Genomic DNA, 9,814 nt, shown 5'->3' with positions numbered 1-9,814 from the left:
ATAGAAAGAACAGAGATTAAGAAATACATCACCAATTACCACCGGATCATCATCCAGGCCCACACTTCCCGCTGGGAAGCCCCATTGCAGCTGATGACGGGAGTCTCGGGTAATTGGGAAAATTCCTACGCAGTGCGTCCACCCATAGGTGAGGCTTCTCCCATGGCCACAAGAGGGTCCTGCTTTTATACCCTTATCGAAACAACTGGCTTTATGCCAGATCTCTAATTGTTTACTCGTGGGGCCGTGCAGTTTCTCATGATCTGTCTTGGCCGCACTTTTATTTTTTGTAGTCCTCCAGATTTTGGCTTTGCTGAGGGCCTGCAGCTGCTGCTGAATCAATGCTAAAGCTGCTGCCTTGCACAAAGGCAAGATGTAGGAAACAGCAGAGACAGATAGTATTCATGAAACATAATGACTGCTTCTTTTGCATATTTGTTGAATTACTGCAACAATAATACAGAAAATTGCATACATTTCAAATATTCTATGCCAGGTGAATATGGTATGGCAGGTGAATTCATCAAAGTGGTAACAAGGAGATTGATTCACATATTTTAATGAAAAAATGTTTGTATTAATTATATATCACCTTTCAATATTTAATGAATAGCTTTAGTGAGTAATCACCAATAGTTTACAGAAAACCAACCATAGCTGGAGAATTTCTCCAGTAGTTTTTGTACATGTGTTTACCTATAAATACAGAAAATAAGTAATTAGCACTGAAATTATTCACTGAATTGCTAAATAAATATGTTTGCATTACCTCCTTGGGATATAGCTTTACTGCAATTATTTTTATTTAGCAGGAAAATAATCCATCCTAATGCTGCACAGGATCCAAGGTTGTTTATATACACTGTGTTTTTTCTGTAATGTTATTATATAGCTGTCTAAATGTGCATTATGGACTCTCCACTAATGGTGATAGATGTGAGCATCAGGCACCAAACTGCATAGACAGGATGCCTTATGTCATTATAAAGTGCATTTTATGCCTTTGGGGACATGTTTTTCAATACATAGAATTGTAGAATCAACATGTTAGGATATTTGAGGGTATACTGACAATTGATTATAAAGGTCAAAGTTATTACAGTGGTGAATTAGATGACTGCATCAGTGGTCAGGCTGGGTATCAGTTGGCGGGTGGTGAGCAATTGTATTGTGCATCACTTGTGTTTATTGCTGTTTTTTTTCCTTTCCCCTCTTAGTTTTATATTCTCTTCCCTTGTTATTTCCCTTATCATTATTAAATGGGGCAAAGCAGTTGACATCACCCACCTGGACTTGTGCAAAGCATTTGACACTGTCCTGCATGACATCCTTGTCTCTAAACTGGAGAGACATCAATTTGATAGATGGACCACTTGGTGGATAGAGAACTGGCTGGATAGCCACATACAAAGAGTTGTGGTCAACGGCTCAAAGTCCAGTTGGAAAACAGTAACAAGTGGTGTCCCTCATGGGTTGGTGTTGGGACCAATCTTGTTCAACATCTTTGTTGGCGACATGGACAGTGGGATTGAGTGTGCCCTCAGCAAGTTTGCTGACGACACTAAGTTATGTGGTTCGGTTGATATGCTGGAGGGAAGGAATGCCATCCAGAGGGACCTTGACATGCTTGTGAGGCGGGCCAATGCCAACCTCATGAAGTTCAACCAAGCCAAGTGTAAGGTCCTACACCTGGGTTGGGGCAATCCCAGGCACAGCTACAGGTTGGGCAGAGAAGAGATTCAGAGCAGCCCTGTGGAGAAGGACTTGGGGGTGTTGGTTGATGAGAAACTTAACGTGAGCCTGCAGTGTGCACTTGCAGCCCAGAAAGCCAACCGTATCCTGGGCTGCATCAAAAGAAGCGTGACCAGCAGGTCGAAGGAGGTGATCCTGCCCCTCTATGATTCTATGATTATTATTGGTGGTAGTAGTAGTGGTTTCGTATTATACCTTAGTTACTGGACTGTTCTTATCTCAACCTGTGGGATTTACATTCTTTCAATTCTCCTCCCCGTCCCTCTGGGAGCAGGGAGGGAGGGAAGAAGGGGGGGAGTGAGTGAGTGGCTGTGTGGTTCTGAGTTACCAGCTGGGCTTAAACCATGACAGTCCTTTGTGGCACCCAACGTGGGGCATGAAGTGTTGAGATAACAACAGATCTGACTAGAGTGTATCAAAACATATTTGTGATAAGCATTCATTGTTTCGGATTAATATCAGGTTTTCTGAAGCTGCACTTTCCATGTCACCTGAATATAGGAGACAAAAAATGGCATCTACTAGAAGTCAGAACCAATGGTCAGGTCAGTTATTTGATTTTTTTTTTTCCACATCAGTATGTCTATAGTTCCAATAGCATTTATTTCCCTGTGCAAAAACAGAAGTGTAGAAAAAACAGACTGTGTAATTATATAGAATCATAGAATAGTTAGGGTTGGAAAGGACGTTAAGATCATCTAGTTCCAACCCCCCTGCCATGGGCAGGGACACCTCGCACTAAACCATGCTGCCCAAGGCTCTGTCCAACTTGGCCTTGGACACCGTCAGGGATGGAGCATTTACCACTTGGGCAACCCATTCCAGTGCTTCACCACCCTCACTGTAAAGAACTTCTTCCTTATATCTAATCTAAACTTCCCCTGTTTAAGTTTGAAGCCATTACCCCTTGTCCTATCACTACAGTCCCTAAGGAAGAGTCCCTCCCCAGCATCCTTATAGACCCCCTTCAGGTACTGGAAGGCTGCTATGAGGTCTCCATGCAGCCTTCTCTTCTCCAGGCTGAACAGCCCCAACTCTCTCAGCCTGTCTTCATACGGGAGGTGCTCCACCCCCCTTATCATCCTCATGGCCCTCCTCTGGACTCGCTCCAACAGCTCCATGTCCTTTTTATGTTGAGGACACCAGAACTGTACACAGTACTCCAAGTGAGGTCTCACGAGAGCAGAGTAGAGGGGCAGGATCACCTCCTTCAACCTGCTGGTCACACTCCTTTTGATGCAGCCCAGGATGCGGTTGGCTTTCTGGGCTGCAAGTGCACACTGCCGGCTCATGTTAAGTTTCTCATCAACCAACACCCCCCAGTCCTTCTCCGCAGGGCTGCTCTGAATCTCTTCTCCTCCCAACCTGTAGCTGTGAAATATGTATTATTCTATATGTATTCATATGTATAATAATATGTATTATTATTCATATGTGTTCAGATGTATAATAATATGTATTATTATTCATACGTATTCAGATGTATAATAATATGTATTATTCTAACTGTGCTTGTAGATTTGATGAATAATACAAGTGTTGGGAAGACAGCATTGTCAGTTCCAAATCTACCTATGTTGCAATCCATATTCTAGGATCAGAGGAATCTTTTTTTTCCTGTTTTCTAAGCTTTGCAGCACATGTGGAATGGGCGTAAAGGCTTAGTTGTAATTTTCACATTCAGTATACAGATTCAGACACTGAAATTACCCGTGCACAAAAAAGCAGATAACTTTATTTGCAAGTGCAGTTACAGTTTTTGTGCAAGTGGTTGAACTACTCAGAAGCATAAATTGAATGCAGTTAAGAGCCTTCCTTTGTTAAATGGTTCCATTTTGTTTTACTTGTTATTGCAAGGTGGAAAACAGGAAAAAACCCCAACATTTTTTGCTTGATGGTATGCAAAAAGAAAAAGATGAAAAATTTGTATAGGATGCTTATTGAAATTTACAGAAATTCTTAATTCAGTAATCCCATGTTTTGATGCAGAATGTTCAATTCATTTTGGATCACTGCAGTGCAGCTGTTGTTCTGGAGATTGAAGGAGTAGCAAATGGCTGTCTGCCAAAGATCATCCAAACTGTGAAGTCTTTGAGTCTGTTCCATGAAGAGCAAGGTACATTTTTGGAGATTGACTGAAAGACACTTTATTCTAAGGCCTTTGAACATTTTACCTATCAAATTGAAGCCAAGTTATTATTAATGACTAGGAGCATTAAAAGCATTTCCTTTTCTCTAGGACCTTCTGGGTCAAGTCTGGACCTTAAAGCACTAAGCAAATTTTAAGGAAGCAGTCTTCCTCTGGGTAGTGTTGCAATGCTAAAAGACAATCCCAGAACACTATGTGGCTAATACTGGAGCTTTTGTGGGTACTGTGTGCCATCTCTTACCCACAGGATTTCTCTCACTTTATTTGGGCCTCAGCTGGAGTCCTGGGTCCAGTTTGTGTACCACCTTGATGGCTGGCTGCGTACCAACTGGGCATAGTCCAGAGAAGAGCCATGAATGTAATCAGCTTGTCTTGAGAATAAGACCTATCAAGAATGAAGGATTTGAAGTTGCTTAACTGAAAGAAGGGAAAACTGAGCATATGATAAATGTCAGCGTATATAAAAGAATGCTACAAAGAGGATTTAGACAATCTCTTCTGCACAGGGCCTTAAGTTACAGTGAGGAATATTCAGATTATATTTTAGGGAAACCTTTGTACTAATAAAGATACTTGAACTGTGGAATAGATAGTCCCAGCAAGTGTGCTGATTACCATTGGGATTAAGCCTTGTCAGCAGATGCATGGAGCCAGCCCTCCTGGTCATGAAAGGAGCACACAAAGAAAGGAAAAATACAGGAACAAATGAAAACAAAAAATGGAGGTGATGATAACTCAGGGGAAAAAAAACTTTGTGAGGACTAAAACACGTGGAATTCTGTGGCTCAGAGACATGATTGGGAGACATTGCAGAGCCTGGACATGTGTAATGTACCTTTTAGACCATGGTGACCTAACTTTTAGGTTTCTGGCCTTTAACATATGCAAAACAAAGTCTTTGCTGTATTATTCCTGTAGCATAGGATGAATGTGCACGCACAGAAGCACTTGAAGGAGAATATGGTGTCTGGAATATCCCAGCTGTTCCTGACTTGAACACAAACATACCTGAATTGTAATAGTTAAATTCCCAACAGACTTCACTGTTGTGTTAAAAAAAACCCCACCTTTATCTTACCCTTTATTTTAAAGGGCCAGCTTCTGCTCAATGGCTCACTGTATTTCAGAGAAAGAAGATAAAATAGTTGCATTATTTTGTTATTTTATAAAGCCTCTGTTGTTTGGAAATGCAGAGTAGATGTTCCTTATACTATAAAGCCTATGTTTTGAAGGTAAATTCACATCTATTTTTGTTAGTCATACAATTTTAAAGGTATATGAATGTGAACCATGTTCTACAGCTGGGTGGTGTAAAAGAATCATTGCCATATTCCTACCCACAGCTGCTACACAAATACTTTTCTGGCTGTTTGCGCAATTTCATCTTGGATACTCAGGTAAGAGAAGTGAAGCATTTTGCTTTAGCAAAGGACTAAACTTCTTTATTAAATTTTTGGGAGATTTGTATTATATCTGAAACTTTTACTTCCGTTAATCTATTCATTAGTCAGTCATTAATCTGACGCCTGTATGTGTCAGTGTAAAATAGAAGAAAATTCTGGATTTTTCTGTCATATTAGAATAACTGCCTTGAAAAAATATTTCTTAATTATAAACAAATGGATCTGTGAGCCAAAACCAGTGCTTTTGTTTACCCCCTACTTCATGCAGCTGTCTTCCAAGCTTCTTTGCACATTCAGGGAACTTGTGAATGGCAATTGTATAATGGCATATTTATGCCAGCTGTCTGCTTTGTTGGAAAGTATTAGGGGTTTTTTGCTTTTATAGTCAGTTGAGTTTATTCAAAATCAAAATATGGTCTCGACAAAATAAGTTAAAATCTGAATGTCAAAAAGCAAACTTAGCATCTTTCTTAAACAATGCAGATGAAGACTGTTATGTGGTAAGCTCTTTTTGTTTAAAAATTAAGTGTGTTTCTTAAATAATATTTTGGTGTTGTATGATTTTCTCTTGAAGGTATATGACCTTCAGTCTCCTGCAGAGTCCCTGAATAGCTTCCCTGGATGCACGCTTACAGATGGGAGCTGTGAGACCATGGGGTCATCTTCTTGTGGTATTCATGGGAGGTGTCTTGGAGACTGGGGCTCATTTGCTTGTCACTGCTTGCCGGGTTACTATGGTTATCGATGTGATAAAGGTAAAGTCTTTTTCTGTTACATTATTGATAGGCCAGTAAATTTTACAATACAGAAAACTTAGAATGTTTGCAGGTAGTGATTGCTGAGGTGGTTTCTGATGTTTACACTGTGTAAAGCCATGTTTCAGTATAGTTGCCCGAGATTTTTAACAATTTCTTTTCTAATTACCTTTGAGAAATTACTATCTGGGTATCAGATAATTTCTTTAGTCCTGAGGGTGTTTGTGCAATAACTGCACAATGGAGACTGCATGACAAAAGAATTGTAAAAAAATTTTTCATCACAATTTTTGAAATTTGCATCTGTTTACACTTTCAGAAATATCTAATAACCTAAAACTTACATGTGAGTGTGCCAGTGTCAGTGTGCAGAATTGGAACTACGCAACTGAAATTAGAAACTACTGCTCTGTTGGTGTCTGAAAGAAACTCTGCTGGCAGAAGGATCTGTGCTTTTGGTATAGTAGGATCTTACCTTTATCCCTCATGGAGCCAAAGTTTGTGGCAAAAAGACAACTATAAAATAGCAGGTTGTGAAAATTGGTTGTGGTACTTAATACTTTGCAGTCTCTGCTTTTGTCTTGGTCAGAGCTTCTGCCTTCCTGCTGTCAACCCATGTGAGCATTGTAAGGAGGAGCATTAGTAGGATCAAGTCAGGAGGGAGATCACCTCTTTAGAGAGGAGGATGAAGTGGGAGAGTGACTGGGGAAGTTGTGGAAATAGATAAAGGGGCATGTCCTGAAATACATGTTTCATGGATCCATGCTTTGCATTGCAATTTTTTCTTTTACTTTCAACTCTTATTATGAAAACAATGGAAACAATATTTTCCTCTCCTCAAAAAATGGTTTAAAGGTCTTTATCCTGTCTTTTTAATTGCTAAGGAATATACATTTGGGCCAGGAAGTCACATTCGCTATCAATCAGCTTCTCATCAGCGTGCCTGCCTGGAGGACACTGTTTGAAGCCATGATTAGGACACGGCAGCCTGACAGTGTCATCACAAGCATGTTGTCTTGAAATAAGGATGAACACATCATCCTACAGGTGAGCAAGGCATCCCAGACAGTAATAGCATAAAGTTAAATCAATGCTAGTGAATAGTTAGCCCAGAAAAACATTAGCTTAAGAGTTGGAAATAGAACCAAAAAACCTTATGCTAAGCACAAAAAATTTGGAATTCATTTTATGGACACTTACAGACCTGATCCTTCACTTAAGATATTGACCACACAACCATGGTATCCCATTGGATTTTGAAGGAATTTATTGCCAGTTACAGTGAAGTTCAGTTTGTTGTATGGAATAGGATGACTAGAGCGTCTACCCTGGTGTCCTATTAAGCTGTGGTCACGAGTGGCCAATTCTGCATAGTTCAGACTCTGCCAAAAAGGTGCCTGTAGCAGTTCTAGTGATGTCAGACTCTCAAAATGACACCCTTTCCATGTTACACACACCACTGAATGCGGCACCTCTTCAGCTAAGTTGGTTGGAGCTGTTTGTTAGTGCAGAGGTGATACACCAGTGTCCTGGGTTCAGCTATAGCAGTCATTTTTCTCCTTAGTAGCTGGTGCAGTGCTGTGTTTTTTAACTTTCAGCCTGGGAACAACGCTGATAACACCGATGTTTTTAGTTGTTGCTAAGTAATGTTTACTCTGACCAGTCTCATGCTTTGCCAGGGAGGAGGGGAAGCCAGGAGGAAGCAGAGACAGGACACCTGACCCAAACTAGCCAAAGGGGTATTCCATACCACAGCACGTCATGCCCAGTATATAAACTGGGGGGAGTTACCTGGAAGGCTGAGATCACTGCTGGGTATCGGTCGGCAGGTGGTGACCAATTGTATCCTCTCCCCTTGTTATTTCACTAATCATTATTATTATTGGTGGTAGCAGTAGTGGTTTTGTATTATACCTTAGTTACTGGACTGCTCTTATCTCAACCTGTGGGAGTTACATTCTTCCGATTCTCCTCCCCATCCCTCCAGGAGCAGGGGGAGGAAGAAGGGGGGGAGTGAGCGAGCGGCTGCATGGTTCTGAGTTACCGGCTGGGCTCAAACCATGACAACCAGATTCTCAACCATTTGAAGAACCCTATAAATTGGTCTGAGAGAGATGTGGGGGAAAATTATTCCAAGTGAATCACATACTAATGTGAGTACACCACTACCACTATTTAGGTTGTCTAGTTCAGTAGCACACTATATTACACTATATGTGCAGTGTCGACATACCCTAAATTTAAACAAATGCTAAGATTGAAGTTACAGGTCAATACAAAATGTCAGGTGATGACTTTTCTTTCTTACTGCTTTGTTAATTATCCACAAGGTTAGTTCAGGGATTCTTAGTGGTCTCATACAATCTGGGTGATGGAGACTATTCTGTAAGCCTTCCCTCCTACCACATTGATAATGGCGAATGGCATCATGTAGCAGAAGATGGAAACTATTTGATTATTGCTAAAGAGAAGTAACTGCTTGGCTGGAGAAGAAAGAGTTAAAGAAGAAGCAAAGTACACTGTGTGATTAAGCAGAGCAACCCAGGTGGACAGGAGCAGGAGAACAGAAAGATAAGGAACTGGTTATTTTAGGACCGTTTGTGAAACAACGAAGAATGTTGGAAAAAACAAAACTGTAAACCAGGAACTAAACATGATGTGCTAAAACTAGCTCGGTATAAAAGGTAGAGCAATAGGCTAAAAATAGCTTTTGCTAGAATGGTATAAAAGCTAGAGCAAAAGGCAATAAAGTGATTCACTGCATGAAGATGCTCTGAGTCCGTGCCTTTCATACACCACAGCATCATATCACACTGTAGAGAAATTAAAATTAATTTACTCTTTGCCTTTATGGAGGAGGTAGGAAGAGAGAAATTCGGAAAGCAGCAGGAATATACAAAGAGATTGTGATTGACCCCAGCAGCTTGGTCCTTGGAAACACCTACCCATTCAATCAAAACAGGAGTTTTCAAGGTGAGGAATTCTTGGGCATATTGTGAGAAGCTTTCTTGTTTATGTAGAGCCCAAAGTAAACAGATTTCTTGCATGACACTTTGCAAAAGGGACAAATAAACTATTCTGACTAGGAAAATGGTACAGCAGCAAATTATGTGCAAATATTGGACTTGGAACCAAGATGGTTCTCTTCACATGACTGTATGTAGAGTATTTGTAACTGGAGATCCACAAGCTTCTCCCAGGTGTTCTGTGGGTGGCTCATTGTGTTAGACATGCAGAACTGGTGCATTGCATGGTGCTATACAGGCAGCTGTCCTTCCCTACCAGATGCAACTGTCCTTATGCTGGAAGTATTTCCATTTTATATGTGCATTGCATAGCACACAACAAATTGGTTTATTACCTTGAGGTACTACCTCTGTATTAATGGATTTTACAGTCACTCAGTTGAAGCACTAACTAAAATTAGAAATGGTTTATTGAATTAGAGCTAAGAATTCAAATTTTTAGCAACTGAGTGGACAAAGTCATGATGTCTGTTAAAAAGCAAATCCATTTTCAGCCTGGAAATTGGATAGTTACATAAGGAGAAATATAGAGAAATGTAAGGTTGAGATATCCATAACAGCTTTTTACACTGTCCTCAGTTGGCAGCTCACCCTTTCCCTTTTCATCAGATCCTCATGATGGGCAGATAGGTGGTAAACTCCTCCCCCCTTCAGAGCTTTGCAAGTCTTCCAGTGAGCCCACAAGAATCCAGCACTGAGCAGAGCTGTGTGAATACACAGGAGCAGAAG

The sequence above is a fragment of the Strigops habroptila genome, chromosome W (genome assembly GCF_004027225.2).
Source record: "Strigops habroptila isolate Jane chromosome W, bStrHab1.2.pri, whole genome shotgun sequence".
Lineage (NCBI taxonomy): Eukaryota > Metazoa > Chordata > Aves > Psittaciformes > Psittacidae > Strigops > Strigops habroptila.
Note: the sequence above shows the minus strand (reverse complement) of the source record.